Raw genomic sequence first — 11,336 nt, forward strand, 5'->3', positions numbered from 1 at the left:
TTACATTTTTAAGTGGTTAAACAAAAGAATACTTCATGACATGTGAAAATCATTTGAAATTTAAATTTTGGTGTCCATGTATAAAGTTTTATTAGAACACATCCACACACATTTGTTTCCATAGTCTATGGATGCTTTGACACTATACAAAGTTATGTACTTGCAACAGAAGCCATATGGCCTGCAAAACCTAAAACATTTACTATCTGGATCATTACAGAAAGTTGTCTGATCCCTGGTCTATGATATTCTGTATTCCGACACATTTTCTTAGGATAGGTTTCCATTTGCAAATTCAATGTAATACATAAACACCTGCAACAGTTGTGTGTTTTTTTCTTTTTACTTCCTAGATTTTATTGCATTCTCAACTTGTTTCATATTACCTAAAAAAATAAAGAGCACTTAAAGATTGTTTCACATCCACAGTTTGTTTAAGAATTTAAATTTAGTTCACTATTACTGCCTGGCTTTGATTGATTTAGAGGGTTAGTCAATTACAGACTAAATAATTAGTTCAATCAAAACCATCAGAAAAATTGACACAACTTAAACTCACTTCCATGCACCAATAAACTGGAATCCTTTCTTTAAATGTTTTTCTAAAGCAATCCAAGGAATTAAATTCAGGCCATTTCACAGTCAGTTTTTTTCAAATTTCCTTTCTCAACTCAAAGGCAAAACCATGATCAAAATATTGTATACAGTACACCTTCAGTTCCCAACTGCTGAATTCATCAAGGAATTAAGTATTCACCACAAACCCTGGTGTGGTCATAGGTGGACACTCTAATTAAAAAGAAGATGTTCAAAAAGAATAGTCCTTCTTTTCTTTCTTAAATTCACCTTTGATAGCACTGCCACACGTCTGGGAAGGGAACATTCAAAGAAACCGTTTAGCCACTTCTTTTTTACAAGCAACCACATACCTTCTATATAACAATGGCCCTTTACTTTGAGAGTTGCCACATGTTTGCATTTCCAGAGTAAAATAATAGAATGACGTGGGCGGGTCAGGCCCACAATAGTATGGTTTCTTTGGCAAAGGCATTTTGGCCAATGCCGTAAGACCATTCTGGCCCTTGATTAATGGGTTCTCACCAAAGCAGAAATTATGCAGAGCTTATTTGTCCTTGCATTTTGAAGTAAATCATTGCCTGCATAAAGCAACTTTTTTGTCTCTTTTCCATTGCAACACACAGGACTTGGAATGTGTTCATATGTGTAAGACTGTCTTAGTCTGCCCAGACTGCTTGGACTGTGTTGTTTATAAACAACAGAATTTATTGCTCAAAGTTCTGGAGACTGGGAAGTTCAAGATCAAGGCGCCAGCAGATTCACTGTCTGAGGAGGGCTCACTTTCTGTTTCACTGATGCACCTTACTGCATCCTCATCTGGTGGAAGGGGCAGTGAACAAGCTCCCTTGGGCCCCTTTTATAAAAGCACTAATCCCATCCATGAAGACTTCACAACTTAACCACTTCCCAAAGGCTCCATCTCTTAATACGATCACATTGGGGATTAGGTTTCAACATATCAATTTTGGGGGTACACAAATATTGAGGTGATAGTGAGACACTTCCAGGCTTTTGCCAAACATTAGTAAACAGTTTCCAGTGAATACTCTGCCCCATTCTCTCCTACTCAAGCAGAGTATCTTAAGGCAGCAGATGGGAGTGACATTACTCTAAGGGTAACTGTGAAGCCAATCTAATTCATACTCAAAAAAGTATTCCAAAATTTTGGTACTCTATTATTGGTTACAAAGCCCTTGTGACACCATATTTAAGAGCCACTGCTATTGAGGCTTGCACTCTCTTGCTTGAAATGAAGTGCCCCCAAACCTGGGAGAGGGCTCCCAAAGAACAAGAGAATCAACCCCATTGTGCATTTATGTGCTGCCCCAGATAATCCACAGGCACAAAGAACTTGAGCTTCCTGGTGTGTTCTTCAGAAAAAAAGGAATTCAAAAAGCAAATGTAAAATGCAACAGAACTTGGCCTCAAAGTGATGTTGGAAAAATAGCCAGTCCTGATGACTTGGTCGAGGTAACTTGCTTTGCCCGCTGTTAACTACAGAGCCATATGATAATGGAATATCAAAGTTTTCCAGATATACCCAAAGCCTTTTGTGTCTATACCTTGTAACCTGTCATGTTCATCAACGTTTTAGAATATACCATTGCTCTTCCTCCCTTCTTTATTCATTTTGTATGGGGAAGTTTGACTAGGATCCCCAGATGTAAATTTGGTAATTTTTCCATACCATTAAGATGTATGATAATGGATTTTATTAATTTAACACAAATGCATAAAAATATGATGTAATAAGAAACAATCCTGAAATTATGAAAATGTTTCTTTGTCCTTACTTAAACCTAACCTGCCATTTTAAAAGACACCTAACTCTATAAACAAATGGGCCATTACAGATGTAAAACAAATAGTATTCAGTGAAATTTATTCAAGGACTTAAAATGATTGAAGGCATTAGGAACATAAAAATGCATAAGATCCTCTTTTAAATCCCAATATTCCCTAACCACTGGTTTATAAAAAATACTCTCAGGTTTATAGAATTAGTTTGGTTCTGTTAGTTGATCAAGTTACTTACACTAAGTCAGCAATTCAAAACAAATAATTCCCTCTGTGTTTGTTTGCTTGCAAATATGTTTCATTTATTTTAAAGTGTCTTTTTATATAGAAAGCCAAGTTGGTGGAATTTATCGTGTCATTAAAATGATGTGAAAATCAAATCATTCTTCATATTTGTGCTCTTATCCCTGCCGATCTCAAATAACTAATGATGCTTACGGCAAGGTTTTATAAAGTGAAAACTCCTTAACTTTTCAGGAAAGAATTCTATTTTTACATATGTACCATTTGCCTCGTTCCTAAACACTTCATTAAGTGTTCTAAGTTCCATATATTCTTTTCTAATTTACCAGTGACATCTTCCCATGCAAACTATATTTAAAAATATTTTTTAGTAAGTTAAATTACTAATCATTTACAGGTTGAGGCATTTTCTATAGGAATGAAATAATGCTCTAGTGGGTAAAACTTTTTTTAAATAGACAAAACAGATTCTGTTTAATTCAGAATGATTGAACAACAGACTATTCTTATCAACCTTAGGGTGTGATTATTTAACTCATTTGTGACTTACTGGCAACTCAAACAGTTTTAAACAAAATTTAATCCTTGATGGTTCAGCTTCACCATATGATTACCAATTATTGTTTAGTGTTGTAGATGAGTAAATTATAGGAAATCAGGCTAAATAAGTAAACACACTCTGGATATTATTTTTTAAATCAATCTAATAAATCATTATCCCTTGAGTGCTTGCTATATGCCAGGCACTGTGCTAAGCACTTTACATACTCAATTTAATCTTCACAATACTCTATGATTGGTGCTATCCATTCTATATAAGGAAATTATCTCATTTGCGATCGAGATAAATAAGGATTTACAGTAGTCCTCCCTTATCCAGTCTCTTTTTGCATGCGGTTTCAGTTACCTGCAGTCCCAAAATATTAAATGGGAAATTCCAGAAATAAACAATTTATACATTTTAAATTGCATACAGTTCTGAGTTGCTTAATGACATCTCCTGCAGTCCCTCCTTGTCCCATCTGGAGGCGAATCCTCTCTCTGTCCAGTGTCTTCACACTATAGGTGCTGCCCATCATTAGTCACCCAGTAGCATCTTGGTTATCAGAGCGACTGTCTTGATATCACAGTGCTTGAGTTGAAGCAACCCTTGAACCTAAGGTGCAAGAGTAGTGATGCTGGCAATTCGGATATGCCAAAGAGAAGCTGTCAAGTGCTTCCTTTAAATGAAAAGATGAAAGTTCTCAGAAAGGAAAGATAACAAATAGTATGCCTAGGCTGCTACAATCTATGGTAAGAGCAAATCTTCTATCCATGAAATTGTGAAGGAAGAAAAAGAAATCCATGCTAGTTTTGCTGTTACAAACTGTAAAGTTACAGCCACAGTGTATAGTAACTTTTGTTGCAGTATAGTGTTGTAATTGTTCTATTTAATTGTTGTTGTTAATCTCTGTGCCTAATTTACAAATTAAACCTTATCATAGGTATGTATGTGTAGGGAAAAACACGGTTTAGCTATAGGATTTCATACTACCCCAGATTTCAGGCATCCATTAGGGGTGTTGGAACGTATCCTTTGAAGATAAGGGAGGACTTACTATAGTGAACGGTGCTCATTTAATATCCGTATATACCTTGCTAAATTTCCTGCCTATATTAAATGCTTATTAAATATATAATTCATGCCAAAACTGAAGACAGGACTTTCATTTTAAAAAGTATTTCTTATAAAAATTCTATAGGAAGAAGTGATAGCTAAATTAGTGCTGGAAAAAGGCCAAAGAAAATTGTATACTGTATATAATTATGCCTCATTATGACCTCTGCACATTTTCCAGAAAAGTTAGGCATTAAAAACACACACAACAGGAACACCTTAAAGGTCAGAGCCTGATGAAAGAAAAATGCAATAGTTAATTATGAAGAATGAGATAAATGTTCTAGTATGAACATACTTTTTTATCATTACATTTTGCTCAAGAAATACTTTAAAACATGCAACTTCTCATTGTGTATTTTGTTTAATATCTGAGGTGGTGGAGAGAGAGAATTCTATAAAGTATAAATTTCAATTTAGTGAAATAAAAATGTGGGTTTTGCTATATTCCTAGCACCCTTTATGTGACTCTTCTTTACATGAGACTTCACCCCTCTCCTCCCAAAGATATTCTGGCTTTAAGAGTAAATACTAAAGTCTCAGTGCCCAAAAAGTTTGATTCAAAATTTCTCATTATTTTCAAGAGCTGCTTTCCTAAGATAGCACAGTTTGTGCATCATGTTTGCTAGATTCACCACTGGCAGGACACCTGCTATAAACATTTAAAATAACAAATGACAACTGTTTTTTTACTTTTTAAAAATTATTTTAGATGTATAAAATATTGCAAAACCAAAAATTGTACACTTTAACCACATTCACCTTTTGTTAATATTTCACCCCATTTGCTTTATCATTTATGAACTCTACCTATCTACCTGTCTGTCTATGTATCTGTCTATCAATCTATGTATTTATCTGTTTTTTACTTTCTGAACCATCTGAAGGTAAGTTGCAGACATCATGGCCTTTTATCCCTGAATGTTTCATTGTGTATTTCCTAATGTGTCTATAGTTATATTCTCTTATATAACCATAGTACAGTTATCAACTTTATAAATTTCCATTGATGCATTATTTCTATCGAATCTTTTCACATTCCAGTTTTGTGAGTTTTCCTAATAATATCTTTTATAGCATTTCCCCTCCTTCAGTACATGATTTCGGTATTAAATTTAGGTGTCATATCTCTTTAGCCTCCTTTAATCTGGAACCATTATTCCAGCTTTTCTTTGTCTTGTTATGACATTGACAATTTTGAAGAATAGACCCCCCCCAACACACACACACACTTTTTGACTAGATTTTTCTTCAGTTTTTGTTTGCCCTTTCCTCGGGATGAGATTGAATTTATGCATTCTCAGCAGAAATGTTGCATGGGTGGTGGTCTCTCCTCAGAGTATCATATCTGGAGAAATGCAATGTCCATCTGTCCCCCATATGTTATGTTAATTTTGATCATTTTGTGGAGAGATGCTTTAAAACCATGCAAATATCCTGCCCTCTTCAAGTTTTCTCCTATATTTAGCATCAATGGGTAATTCTTGTCTAATCAATCTTTACCAAGATGCTTGTGAAATTGTTTTTCCAACTCTAGTACTCTGTCCACATTTATCACTTGGCCCTTTGTATTCCCCAGTAAAATCTCTTCCTTCACTCCTACTTATTTACCTCTTTATCATAGACAGAAACTTATGAATTCCTTTTCCCCAATTATTTATAATTTATTACTTAAATTATTTTGGGCTCAAATTGTCCCAGGTTTGGCCAGTGGGAGCCTCTTCAATCTGGGTCTTGTATCCTTGTGACCTCTTTTAAACAATTTCTTAATTTCTTAGAAAGTGCTCTGGTCTTGTACCTAAGTGTCCCAACTCTTGAATCAGCCATGTCTCTGAGGATCCTTGGTTCTTTTTAATAGGGGTTGGCATTAGAGGCCAAGATTTTAGTGTTAGGTGTGTTTATTGCTACTAGGGTATCTTTGCTTCTTGATGCTTTCAGCCAACAAGGTTAGGAAATAAGTGAATGTCTATACACATTAATGTAAACATATATATAATTTTATATGCACAAAGGCATATTCATACACACATATAAATGTGTATACACACATATTTTAGAAATCAAGAGCTCACATCAATGTCTCCAATTTTAGTCCATTCTCACAGGATTCTTTCTTTACTTCCCTGATTCCATATTTGTATTTCCCTTCTTTCACTATAAGAACCATGGATAACAACATCAACATATATACCCATTTGCTAAATAGCATAATACATTTAAAATAGTGTCAGAATTGCTTAAAAACCATTATAATCAACCTACTTAAAAGAGTTCAGGATTCATTTACAATTATCCCATCTCCTACCCTCCCCTTCCCAAATACCCAGTGCTATTCAATACTAAGGGTATGTGGTTAAATACTGTGTTCCAAAGTTCATAAGCTACATGGATTGGTTTCTTTCTCCCCTCCCCTCCCCCTTCCCCTCCCCTCCCCCTTCCCCTCCCCTCCCCCTTCCCCTCCCCTCCCCTCCCCCTTCCCTTCCCCTCCCCCTTCCCCTCCCCTCTCCTCCCCCTTCCCCTCCCCTCCCCTTCCCCTTCCCCTCACCTCCCCTCCCCCTTCCCCTCCCCTCCCCCTTCCCCTCCCCTCCCCTCTCCTCCCTTCCCTTCCCTTCCTTCTCTTTTCCTTTCTTCCCTCGTTTCTTTATTTATTCCCTTCAATTTAATTATGGCATTCATTTAAAATAATTAAAGTTAAGTCCATTTGTTCCAGTTTCCTTTCAGTTTAGGTTATTTTTTTCTTCCCTCCCATTCTTGTTGACCTAATTTTATTTTTTGAACCTGTAGAATGCTGATATGAATTGAATATATGTCCCCTCCAAATCTTATGTTGAAATGTGACCTCCAACATTGGAGGTGGGCCGGGGTGGATCCCTCATGAATGGCTTGGTGCTCTCCCAGCAGTAATCCCACTCTGATAGTTCACATGATATCTAGTTGTTAAAAAGAGCAGTGGTTCATGCTTGTAATCCTGGCACTTTCGGAGGCCAAAGTGGGAGGATTGCTGGAGCCCAGGAGTTCAAGACCAGCATGGGTAATGCAGTGAGACCTTGTCTCTACAAAAAATTAAAAAATAAAAAATTAGACACTGGGTGTGGTGGCACACACCTGTGGTCCTAGCTATTTGGGAGGCTGAAAGGGGAGGATTGCTATAGCCTAGGAGGTCAAGGCTGCAGTGATCACACTACTGTATTCCAGCCTGGGCAACAGATTGAGATCCTGTGGAAAGAAAGAAAGAAAGAAAAGAAAGAAAGAAAGAAAAAGAAAGAAAGAAAGAAAGAAAGAAGGAAGGAAGGAAGGAAGGGAAGGAAGGAAGGAAAGAAAAGAAAGAAAGAGAGAGAAAGAAAGAAAAGGAAGGAAGGAAGGGAAGGAAGGAAGGAAAGAAAAGAAAGAAAGAGAGAGAAAGAAAGAAAAGGAAGGAAGGAAGGAAGGGGAAGGGAAGGAAGGAAAGAAGGAGAAAACGAGAGAAAGAGAGAGAGGGAGGGAGGGAAGAAGGAAGGAAGGAACAAAGGAAGGAAGGAAAAAAGGAAGGAAGGAAGGAAAGAAGGAGAAAACGAGAGAAAGAGAGAGAGGGAGGGAGGGAAGAAGGAAGGAAGGAACAAAGGAAGGAAGGAAAAAAGGAAGGAAGGAAGGAAGACAGCCTGGCATCTCCCTTGCTTCCTCTTTCGCCATGGGACACACCTGCTTCTGCTTTGCCTACTGCCATGAGTGAAAGCTTCCTGAAGCCTCCCTGGAAGTGGATGCTGGAGTCATGCTTCTTGTGCAGCCAGCAGAATGGTGAGTCAAATAAACCTCTTTTCTTTATAAATTACCCAGCCTCAGGGTAATTCCTTCATAGAAACACAAATGGACTAACACATGTGCTTTCCAACTTAAAACTATAAAAAAGCTGCACTCAAACAACCGTCACTACCTTCCCTATCTCTTCCATCCCATTTCCTCCCAGCCCCTGTAAATACACAAATTCATTGTCTTCTGGCTGATTCTTCTTCTGTTTCTTTCTGTAATAATAAGGAGATATATTTATATTTTTGTATTTTCCTTCTTTCTAGCCTCAAAAGTATCATACTAAATGTATTTTTTGTCTTTGAGTTTAAAATTTAATATCCTCTGGAAATCACTCCACATTAGTTCATAGATATCTTTCTCAGTCTTTCTTTTATAATTATATGACACACACTGATATCACAACCTTTTTGAGGTCCTTAAAAAAATATGAAAGGAGATTGGATTTCATTCCACGCCTGTATTATGTGAAAGGATTAATGACATGAGAAAAACTTTTCAAGAAAAGTGTTGGCATAAATGACCATATCTGCTGTGTTCATTGTCTAAGAGCAACTGTGCTTTAAGTCCATCTTTTCATGCTTCTCTTTGACTTTCCTCTGGCAGTTACCCCTATTCTCCTGTCCCTTAACTAAATTTGATGCCCCCCTCACCTCTACCAACAACTGGCTACTTTCCCTAGGCCAGTGCAGTGTGCACGCACTGTTGAGAGAAAGTTTTGGATGGCAGCAGATATTTAAGCATGGGCTTGCACACTGCATAAAGACTCCTAGCTGGAGAGGCCAGTCGGGATGAAATCCATCCAATATTCATCTGGCCAAGTCATGTTGGCTCACATGTTGAAAAATGTCTACCAAGAGGAAGGGATGCATTTTCTTAATTTTCAAAAAGACACTATAAACTCTAGTAGCAGCCCTGTCCTCAACCCTCCTTCCCTGTAGAGTTACCATCACATCTCTCCACCCTACACAATCAGACTTCTCAGAGTTTCATCTTAGCTGTATCCCTCCCATTCATTCTTCCTCTGCAGTCTTATTTCTGCCCCATTCCCTCTACTGTAACTGCTCAACCACAATGCCTCAGGAAATCTTAATCCTACCTAACACAAAGAATCTTTTAGTGCTTGAAACCTTTCTTGAGAGTCCTTTTTCTTGTTTTCTGAATCCTAAAATTCTCTTTTCCCTCCTTCATTTTGACACGTGTCTCCTTCCTTATCTACTAAATGTCTTCCTCCCGGTTTCCTTCTTAGCCTTCCTCTCTTTCCACTCTGTAGTTCCTATCTGAGTTATTTCTGTATTCCTATACTATCTGCTCACCTCGAGGTGTAAAATTCTAGCATTTCATCTCTAAACTTGACTTTTCTCAGGTCTAGGTCCATCTTTCCACTTGGTGGTTTCCTTAGGACTTCATACTTTAAAATCAAACATGATTTTCTACTCTTATATATAACATTTCCTATCTCAGATAATGGCATTCACATTTTCCTAATTGTTCAAGATTCAAACTCTGGGATATCTCTGATCTTTTTCTCTCCTTCTCCTTCTTCTCTCTCTCTCTCTCCGCCCCCCCCTTTCTCTCACTCTAAATCCCCTAATGTGTCTAGAAAGGTCCTGGTTGAAGCTCTTCCCCATATTTTGAAACCCTTTTAAATACTTTTCATTTCCATTCCCTCTCTGATGACAAGACTCCTATGATTTTTACATGGTGGCTATGACTTCCTGATTCTGGCTGGGTGTGGTGGCTCATGACTGTAATCTTAGCACTTTGGGAGGCCAAGGTGGAAGGATTACTTGAGCCCAGGAGTTTGAGACCAGCTTGAGTGACACAATGAGACCCTGTCTCTGAGAAAGAGAGAGAGAGAGAAGGAAAGAAAGAGAAAGAAAGAAAGAAGAAGAAGAAGCAAGAAAGAAAGGAAAGAAAGAGAGAGAGAGAAAGAAAGAAAGAAAGAAAGGAAAGAAAGAAAGAAGGAAAGAAAGAAAGAAAGGAAGAAAGAAAGAAAACAGAAAGAAAGATTTCCTAATTCCTTTTTCATTTGTGGGTCACTGACAGTGAATATCTAAATTTGTCCCCTGCTAGATCTGCAAACAATGCTGGTGAAACATGAGGTATATCCTAGTCTTAAAGGCAATTTTCCAACTTGGGGAGACACAATTAACTTGTGGATCAATTGGAGAATGATTCTAGGCCAGTGGTTCTCAGTCTTTAGTGTGTAGAAGACTCATCTGAGTTGCTTGCAAAAAGGCAGATTCCCAGTCTACCTTGATTCTAATTCAATAGACCTAGTATGGAGCCTAGGAATCTACAGAACAAATATCCCAAGTTATTCTTTTCTAGGTATTACACTGACCACACTTTTAGACAGTCCTCCAGGGAGTGCCTGCTCTAGTATCCAGTCTAGGTTGAAGAAATATTTTTCATATGCATCTAGACACTGCCTTCTTCCAAAGGTGATGTGTGATGTGAGGCAGCTTACAATAAAAATCATGGTTAAGTGGGAAACCATTAATATAATGAAAGACACAAGCCAAGAAATAAAAGTAGTGAAGGAATAATTATATGAAAATCCAGACAGAGAACAAATACTGAAACTGAGCATATAAATTTACTCTGAGCTTCTTACCCATTAAAGTAAAGAAAAAAATGACCAATAGGAGTACTCTTTGTCTAATAAAAGGAGTAACTTTCTCTTGCACCTGAACTTTGGGAGGAATGCACCCTTTATGTCTTGCTTTAAGGGTCATTGAATGACATGATGAATACTATAATTTAAATCCTTTTTATAAGAAGTCTACATAGAGCTACTTTGTAGCATAAGCTTATGTGAGAACTTAAGGCATAATATGGTTGCATTTTGGAGAATCTTGAAGATGAGTGATTGGTGGCCCCCTTAGCTTCAGCTACACTTTTGACAAGAGATTAATAATAGACAATTTAAAATTGAGATTACTATCCATTTCTACTCAGAGATAGCCCACATTGCTGACTGAAAAAAGATCCCAAGTGAAGATGACAAGGGTGTTGTTTCCTTGTGAAAATAAACAGACTTATCTGATATTTTTATTTTAATGGAAGGTCACTTCACCTTTGGCTCAACAGTGAGCCAAATGAGCACTTTCAAAGGGATCAAGTGCAATGCTCACAAAACACTTTGGGGTCTGTGCAAATTGTTGATGCAAATGCCATAACTCTGTACCATAAGGCACAAAAGAGTTAGCCTGTCTTGAAAGCTTTTGAGGATAAGCAGTACTAAAGGTCTGTCTTGACTAGAGAAGATCCT

The sequence above is a fragment of the Pongo abelii genome, chromosome 15, assembly GCF_028885655.2.
Source record: "Pongo abelii isolate AG06213 chromosome 15, NHGRI_mPonAbe1-v2.0_pri, whole genome shotgun sequence".
In the NCBI taxonomy this organism is placed as follows: Eukaryota; Metazoa; Chordata; class Mammalia; order Primates; family Hominidae; genus Pongo; species Pongo abelii.